This window comes from Protopterus annectens, chromosome 11.part0 (genome assembly GCF_019279795.1).
Source record: "Protopterus annectens isolate FY-2018-M chromosome 11.part0, PAN1.0, whole genome shotgun sequence".
NCBI classification, from domain to species: domain Eukaryota; kingdom Metazoa; phylum Chordata; order Ceratodontiformes; family Protopteridae; genus Protopterus; species Protopterus annectens.
This window is the reverse complement of record NC_056745.1, coordinates 799,358,842-799,367,876: the sequence shown is the minus strand read 5'-3', so window position 1 is coordinate 799,367,876 and position 9,035 is coordinate 799,358,842. Positions and strand designations below refer to the sequence as shown.

Here is a 9,035-nt window from a genome sequence, read left to right as displayed (position 1 = left end):
ACATTGACACATAACATTGACAGCTGTTTAACGATGTTAAAGTTGACAGTCACCGTAGATGTAAATGCTTCATAACCCTTACTTCTGTACATACTTACAAACAGATGTACACCTGAACATCGACATTCGGCTTTAATATTTGCACAGAAAGATATGACATCCAAGGTTATCCTTAGTAGCTATGGTTTGATATTCACAGCTTTGAGTGTTGAACCACAGTGTCGCAAACACTAGTTATATTGCTGAGTCCTACAGAAAGATTCCAATTTGTGCTGGTCTAATGGATGAAAAATAACTCTCTTCTTTTGTGTATTTACATATTTACCTGCACCTCACTTTATTGACTGAGTAATCACCAGTCATTTATGGACGATGCAGTGGTGCAGCAGTTAACGTTGGCTCCTCACAGCAAGAGGTTCTCCAGTTTGATTCTTGGCTGAGGTGCCTTCTGTGTGAAGTTTGTATGTTCTCCCTACATTCATGTGGGTTTCCTCCATGTACTCCGGTTTCCTCCCACATTCTAAAGACATGGGTCTGGAGCATTTCTCCTTGGGCCTCCGCTGAAAATAGGCTCTGTCCTAGTTATACTTTCACGGTCAACAAATGTTAAATAAATACATTTAGAAGATTGAAAGCTAAAGTGTTAAGAAAAAAGTAGACTTCTGCAGTTAATCTTGTCCTGTTTTCAACAGTTAATATGGCATATATTTGCAAGTTAATTGACCTAACACCCTTGCACTATAGTTTCTATGTGATACTAAAAATGATCTTATTGGTCAATTTATATGCCTAAGTATTTCTGAACATGTAGTTTTAGAAGATAATTGCCAAATGAGTCTTTATTAGATCTATTAGGAACATTCTGTAAGAGCAGAGGAGCTTGTAACTTATCACTGTGGACTTGATGCAGTTCTCTAATTAAGAAAAATTGGGAAACCAATATATTAATTGTTTGACTTAAAAAAATCACACTAGAAGTCTAATGCCACAAGCAGATAACTGATGAAGTCTTGATTCTCAAGACGAAAGCGCTCATATTGTGTTTAAGAATAAATCATGTGGCATCTGCTTGTGGCAGTTCTCTAATTAGTTTATTTACGGTTACATAGTTGATGAAAGTAATTTTGGAGAGGGGTCGGTATTTTTTAGTTGTACCATTCAGTTCAGTATTACTATGCCATATGTACATGGATAGTTATATGCTAATCATTGACACATAATGATAACTACATATGATACAGCACAGATTCTTGTGGTAGGCAGAAAAAGAATGGTAATGCTTTCTCTAATAATATCTGAAATTATTTTTTTTCTCAAAATTTTTTATTTTTCAAATACAGTTGAATAAATTCCATACTATTTGTATATAACATCTTAAATAACCATGTAAACTATTTACATCAGCCTGACACTATAACAGAGCTCAATATATGCAATTACTTTATAGGTATAACAATCCAGTTATCAGAGTGATTTTGTTCAGTTATTGTAAAGTATCAATCAATGATAAGATGTTTTTCCATGGATTGTTAATAAATGGCTTAGGATGAATCCTTAATTCTTTAATTTTAATTTCCAACAATGGTGTGGTCTTCAGTAGTCTGTAGAAGTCTTCCAAAGTCGGTATTGTCTTTGTATTCCATCTTCTTGTTATACACTTCCTTGAGATTGCAAGTATTATCTATAATAGATACATATTTCACTCATTCAAAGAAGACCTTTATACACATTTAATAGTACTAGAGCTTTAGATAAGTTAAATGATTCATTAAATAAAGCCTATAAAAAGTTTTAATACCATTCCAAAATGGCTTAATTTTAACACAGTGGAAAAAAATGTGATCCCAAAATGCATTGTGTATTTGCTCACACCTCCAACATATTACCTTTGTGGAATAATTAATTTTAGTAATTCTATCTGGAGTTAAGGATGCTGTGTGCAAGCATTTCCAATTAAAAACTTTCCAGTATTGTGTAAATGATGTATGTTTTATTGATAATAAAATATTTGATTTAATTTCTTCAGTTAGCTGTAATGAGTGTCCTTTTGTTATATGAGGATTTGGGTGTTGTTTTATAATTTATTAATATTTGGAAAATGTCAATGTACTATTTCCCATGTCATAATCATTATATATGATTTCATATAGGTATTTCATAAGTTTAGGTATTTCTTTAAATGAAGAATTACTAATTATTCTGCATAAATCTTGCAAATACATCAGAATACTTTACATAGTTAGCCAATCTTGTTATGGAATTTTGTATGTTCTTTCTATTGTTTGCATATCCAGAACTTTTAGTTCTTTGATACATTGAAATCAACAAATTGTTTCTATTCCCAGGATTTAATTATTTCTCTGTATATTTTATGTGGATAGTTCTTTGTAAGTATGATTGGTGTTAAAAGATCAAACCAGATTTTTAAATCTATATTTGCATTAATAATTTTCCTAAATGAGTCAATGTAATAATTAATCATATGAGTTCTAGTGGGCTTAGTTATGTTATATTGCATACTAATACATAATCTGTGCCATGGCAAATTGTTTTTATCTGTTATTTGAATTTTTTTTTGGGGAATCAAATTCATTTATTGATATTACAGTTAGTAATGCTTTCCAATTTGCAGAATGATTTGGACTTTATCCAGTCTGAGATTGTTTTAGATATTGATGATTTTATATAGGTTTCTATATCAGAAAAGTTTAATCCTCCCTGTTTCCATGGTCTGATATGATGTATTAAAGCTATTCTGTTTCTTTTGGGAAACCATAAAAATTTTATTAGGCATGAGTTTATTTCTTTGAGTATATTCCTTTCTGGTAACAGTTGTATTGCCAAAGCTATATATAGAATCTTGGCTAGTAAAACCATTTTTATTAACTGTAGTCTATCTTCAAATGTTAATATTATTTTGTTCCACTTTTCCACAAAGATTTTAATTGTATTGATGATATTATTGCAGTTTTCTGAGACTAATTCATTATTATCCTTGCATAACTCAATTCCTAGATATTTTAAAGTAGATTCTTGTTTCCCTATAATGTGATTCCCCTTTGTCTGCAATTATTTTTTTTTATTTAAAAATAACAATTTTGATGTATTGAAATGGAGTCCTGAAGTCTGGTAAACTGTGTCAATTAAAATATCTAATTATTCTAATGTCTATTTTGTATTGGATAATGTTAATAATATGTCATCAGCAAAGAGCATTACTTTAGAATTGTATTGTTCATAAACATCTACTCCTTTAATTTTTGTATTGTTACATATTGAATCTGCCAATATTTCAATAGCCAAAGCAAATAGAATCGGTGACATGGGGCATCCTTGTAGCGTTTGTTGTATGCATAGATTCAGGGGTGAAAGGACCTAGCTTAACATATGCTAAATTATTTATATATATATATATATATATATATATATATATATATATATATATATATATACATATATACATATATACATATATACATATTCTTTAGTAGATGGACAAAGGAAGGAGGAAATTCAAATAACACCAGAATGTTGAATAAATAGTCCCAATTTAGGGAATCAAATGCTTTCTCTCTAAGCCAGTTATGAGTGTTTCTTTATTTTCTTTATTAACATAATCTATAAGAGAAATTATCATTTTAATATTGCCATGTGTGTGTCTATGATATATACATCCAGTTTGATCATTATTTATTGTTTTGGATAGTGATATTTTCATTCTGTTAGTTAATATTGTCATAAATATCTTATAGTCATTATTTAATAATGATTTAGGTCTATATGAGATACAAATGTTTGGGGATTTGTTTTCCTTTAGGATTGATGTGATTAAGGAATATCTCCAAGAGGGTGGTATTAAAGCTTGTGACTGAATTTCTAATAGAGTTTTATGGAAGACAGATAGCATCTTTGAAGGAAAAACTTTATATATTCCCATAATTATCCCATTTATACCTGGAGCTTTATTATTTTTACCTTCTTTTATTGTATCTGTAATTTCTTTGTAGGATTTGGGTGCGTGCAGATCTAGTTTTATTTTTTCTAGTATTTTTTTTATATTAGAACATTTTTCATCTAGATTTAATTGATCAATATGTATATTTTCTTTTTGGAAATGTTCCATATAGTGATTTCTATATCTGAGACATATTTCCCTTTCTTTTCATGGAAGATACTTTTAATGTTATTAACTTTTGATTGTATTTTGATTCTTGTGGCTAAATTATGTAGATATTTGGGAGAAGTGGTCAAGGTATTAATTTTCTAAAGCTAAACTGGTTTTATGTGTTAAAATTTCATTGTATTTGTTGTTTAATACCACAACTTTCTTTTTCATCTCCAGATGATTTTGATTTTTTTCATTACTGACAAAAGTTTGGATTGTAGATATAAGAATTCAGAATCCCATTCTCTGATTTTTTTTATACCAAGTTAAGGTTTTACCATATATGTAAGCTTTTAATGAGTCCCATATCATTATTTTATTTATCTCTGTGGTGTAATTAATATTTAAGAAGAACTGTAATTCAGATAATAACCAGGATTAACTCTTTAATTTTAGTTATATATGCTGGAATTCTGTATAATGGTTTGCAGCCATTTTGAAGTTTTAGTATAAATGAATTGTGGCCTGAAAAGGGGCAGTAAGTGATTGAGAAATTAATGATTTTAGAATGTAAGTCATGGGCAGCAAATGTTTTATCTATTCTAGTTTGGGTACCAAATCAGTGATCCTGATGGGAAAACAATAGAGATTTATCTTCTTTAAATTTGAAAGTATCTACAAGATGAAATAATTATACCCATTTGTTTAAAGCTTTTGATACAGCAGATGTACATACCAGTCTTTTATTTGTAGTTTCAGAAATATCAAATATACAGTTAAATCTCCTCCTAATATTAAATTGCCTTTATAATTATTGGAAATGAAATCCAAGTGTTTTTCAACAGTTCCTGTTCCAATGCCTGGGAACCAGTATAGATTGGCTAGGGTCCATATTCTGTTATTATATTTAACTATTACCAATGCCATAAGGCCTTCTTTATCTTCATACTTATAAATGATTTTTGGGTTAATCACATTCATTTTCCATAAAATTATTACCCCTTTTGTATTTGTCTTATAAGTTGATTGCGCCAATATCATATATTCCTTAGGATTCCATTTGAAATTGTCATTTGTTTTGAAATTAGTTTCTTGAAGGAAGAGAATTTATGTTTTGTTCAGTTTTAAATAGTTCAGTAGATTTGATCTCTTGCTAGGATTGTTTAAGCCATTGGTATTTAAAGATAATAAAGTTAAATCCATCTTAGATTACTAGACTATGTATTTTTTGTTTTATTGTGACTATTAAACATTTTCATCTGATAAGTATAAAGTATATGTTTGAACTTTTAACGGAAATTATCAGTTTTATTCTTTTAGTGTTTACCAACTAAGTAATGTTTTTGTCAGGCATACTAAAATGTTTTTTGTGAAATGACAAATTTAAATTAATAAATGTTAACAAAACTATGATCCACACTAGCCATGGAATGAAAATCATTCCTAATCTGATGGATAAACATAGGTCCATCAGATTATCACTCATACCTTGACAATCCAGGGCATCTGAGCTCCATAAATTGAATTATCATATGGAGAATATTTGTAATAGGAAAAAGCAATATTTATATTATTTTGAACAGACAGTACTATGGTAGATTAGACAGAATTCTAATACAATATAAATGTCTACTTATTGTATAAGCAATTAATATTTACATGAAAGATAGATGACAAGCAATTCAATCATAGTAAAGTAGGATGTATCATATATAAAACCTCAGTAAGAGATTATAGCACACAGTTATTTAACATATTCACCCTATTGATGACGTCTTTCAAAACCTATTACTTACTGTAAATAGAAAGTAATAATATTTATACCTAATGTTTATAATAGAATGTATTTTACTGGATATATCAGAAGTTATATTTCATTGCTTGCCATCATTTAAGTAATCACTTTGTTTGTTGCTAACTTACTTAAACCATCAAGTTTGTTTTATGTAAACATTGATGACAGTTAGTGCATTTTAATTATCAGTGCATCCCTCTTCCCCATTTCCTACACATAAGGATTTTCATATCTGTCATTTCTTATTATAAAATGAGTGAAATTATAGGTTAAAAACAACAAATTCACTTATTGTGATTAATGACTACAAGTTCCCATTCCATATTCATAAATCACCATTTTATGGAATATACTGAATTTTTTTAGATATAAATGGCAACATTCTATATTGTATAATCAGCAAATCTTAAACTGAGTGATTATTGTCAATTTAATATTATTTGTTCAGAATGTGATTGTTACATTCTATGGCATTCCTAGTTCAGGCTTCTATTGTTTCTCTTGAACAACATTGTCAGTCTGATGTCACGTATAAAACATTAGTTACCTTGGTAACAGCTTAAGTATTATATATGGTCAAGATGGGTTACAAAACCACAATCCAAGTTAAAGCAATTATAGGACTTGTTATGCACATTTATTATATGAGAAAATCATCCTGGTTCCCCTTGATGTTCAAAATAGTGTATGTAATTTATGACAAGTTAAAACAGTAGTCTTATTATACTCAAGTCAATGTTATTAAACTGTGTCTATTGTCAATTTAATACTATTTGTTCAGAATATGATTGTTATATTCTGTGACATTTCATGTTCAGGCTTCTTTTGTTTTTCTTGAACTACTTTGTCAGTTTGATGTCATGTATAAAACATTAGTTACATTGCTAACCGCTTAAGTATTATATATGGTCAAGGTGTTTACAAAAACTATAATTCAATTTAAAGCAATTACATGACTTGTTATGCATATTTACTTATATAAGAAAATCATCATGCTTCCCCTTGATGTTCAATGTAGTATGTCATTTATGACAAGTTAAGACAGTAGTGTTATTATACACAAGTCCATGATATTAAATCATGTCTTTAATATCTAAATTCAGCAGACTGCATCATCTTATATGATGATTATACATTTTATTTCTAGATTTACTAAAATCATACATTACAAAACTATTGTGTTTTTTTTTTTTGCTGTTGCTTAGTTATTTGAGAGATCACAAGCTGTAATGTTTATTCTTATTATCAGCTCCTTCCAAGCATGCTTATACAGTCCATAGACTTTAAATTATGAGACCCTTCTAGTTCCTTATTTGTTATAAGTATATTTCCATCCTTACATACACACATATCAGTACTTCAAGCACAAGCAACAATACCTATTCAGTTTTGCCAGAATACCATTCACTAGTTCATGTGGTGTGTTTCCAGGCTGTTCTTAAAATATCCAAACCAATATTTGTCCTGTTCCATTTTACCAGCCTGTTCCATGCAGTGGCCACTCTGCCTGTGAACCACTCAACACACCTTCCATTCCCATAGATAATTCCATGAAGGAAATCTGATAACTAGCACTTCCCGGCAACCCCAAACACCCCTAGAATCAGCTATCCCAATATGCCCAACACGTCCGAGCAAGCTCACTCCTAGACCACTGCAAAGGGTACTGCACAAGATCAAGTGCTCTTAGTCTTTTACAATAACTCAGACTTCCACTCTTATGTAAGTCCTTAATGAGTTTGGACCAAAATACATTTTAAATATAAAATTGCATGTATTATTTATTTATTTGTTTTTTTTATCAAGAATCAACTTAATGAGCTAAATGAAGTGTTGGGACACCATCAATATGTGTACATGTGGTTTAAAACAGCCCTTTTATATATATATATATATATATATATATATATATATATATATATATATACATATATATATATATATATATATATATATATTTTTTTTTTTTACCAAACGTCATTGCCGAGAATCATTTCGGAGGCTCCTCAGAGCCGTTAAGCATTATTTTCACTCTGTCTCCATTACCATAGCAACCTGGGAGCATCTGTTTCTGTTAGTGTGACTGTGTACTGCATACCAGAGGCTCGCGATGCACCTGAAGCAAAGCTTCACTTCACTGCAACTTCAAGCCTAAATCCCCTCCCTTTCAGCAAGGCAGCAGACAGGAAAAGAACAGAGAACAAACAGATAAAAAAAAAAAAAGACTACCAACAAGCCTCCACAATAAGAGACAACACACTTCTCCAGCCCTCCCACCTCTCACTTAGCAGACATACAAACAAAACATTCTCTGCCAAAATATCCCACATCACAGTTCTATCCACCCCTTCCCCTGGATCCAGGCTAAAACACCAAATGTCTCTTCCTAATACACAAGCATCAGTAAACCTCAATCACAAGCCGCAACCCACAGCTTCCCGGAGACGAAGCTATGATACCTGCCATAACTGATATTAACTAGGTTTAGACAGAATAATAATGACATTTGTACTAGCTGCCAGACATGGCTGTATCCATGCACACCATATCAGGATTAATCAAACAGCACTCGAAGGTATGATACCTGCCATAATTGATATTAATTATGTTTAGACAGAATAATAATGACATTTGTACTAGCTGCCAGACACAGCTGCATCCACACACACCATATCAGGATTGATCAAACATCACTCACAGCTGTGATACCTGCCATAATTGATATTAACTATCCCCGGGATTCATGAAGCTTGCGCCAGGCGCAGGCGTAGCATAGGCGGTATAATGCCAAATATGGCCACCGAGCGATTCAGGTACGATCCAATTTCACGTGCACTACCAGCGTATGCCAAATCTGCGCAGCTCTCGGCTCAGGTATGCTAATCACCCCATGTGCAGTACTGCAGCATGCAAATGAAGGTACATAGCGATTCATGAAGTGGTGTATGCGTAGCATAAGCCTACAGAAATGTAAACCAAAAAAAATGGTTTGAATTTTGCCAAACAGAACATCAGAGCCATGAAAGCAGACCAGACTCATGTATTACAAAGTTAACATATGCCAATGGCTAAATATACAGCCAATGGCATAAGAAAAGATGCACAACACATAAAAATAACATTTAATGTCATGGC

At 31.1% G+C, this 9,035-nt stretch overlaps 1 protein-coding gene across 3 annotated transcripts in view; it reads left to right on the top strand.

Annotated features, from left to right (window-relative positions):
* DGKI (diacylglycerol kinase iota) overlaps positions 1 to 9,035 on the top strand; it is a 5,490,864-nt gene that overhangs the window by 3,177,488 nt on the left and 2,304,341 nt on the right. The window lies entirely within an intron of this gene.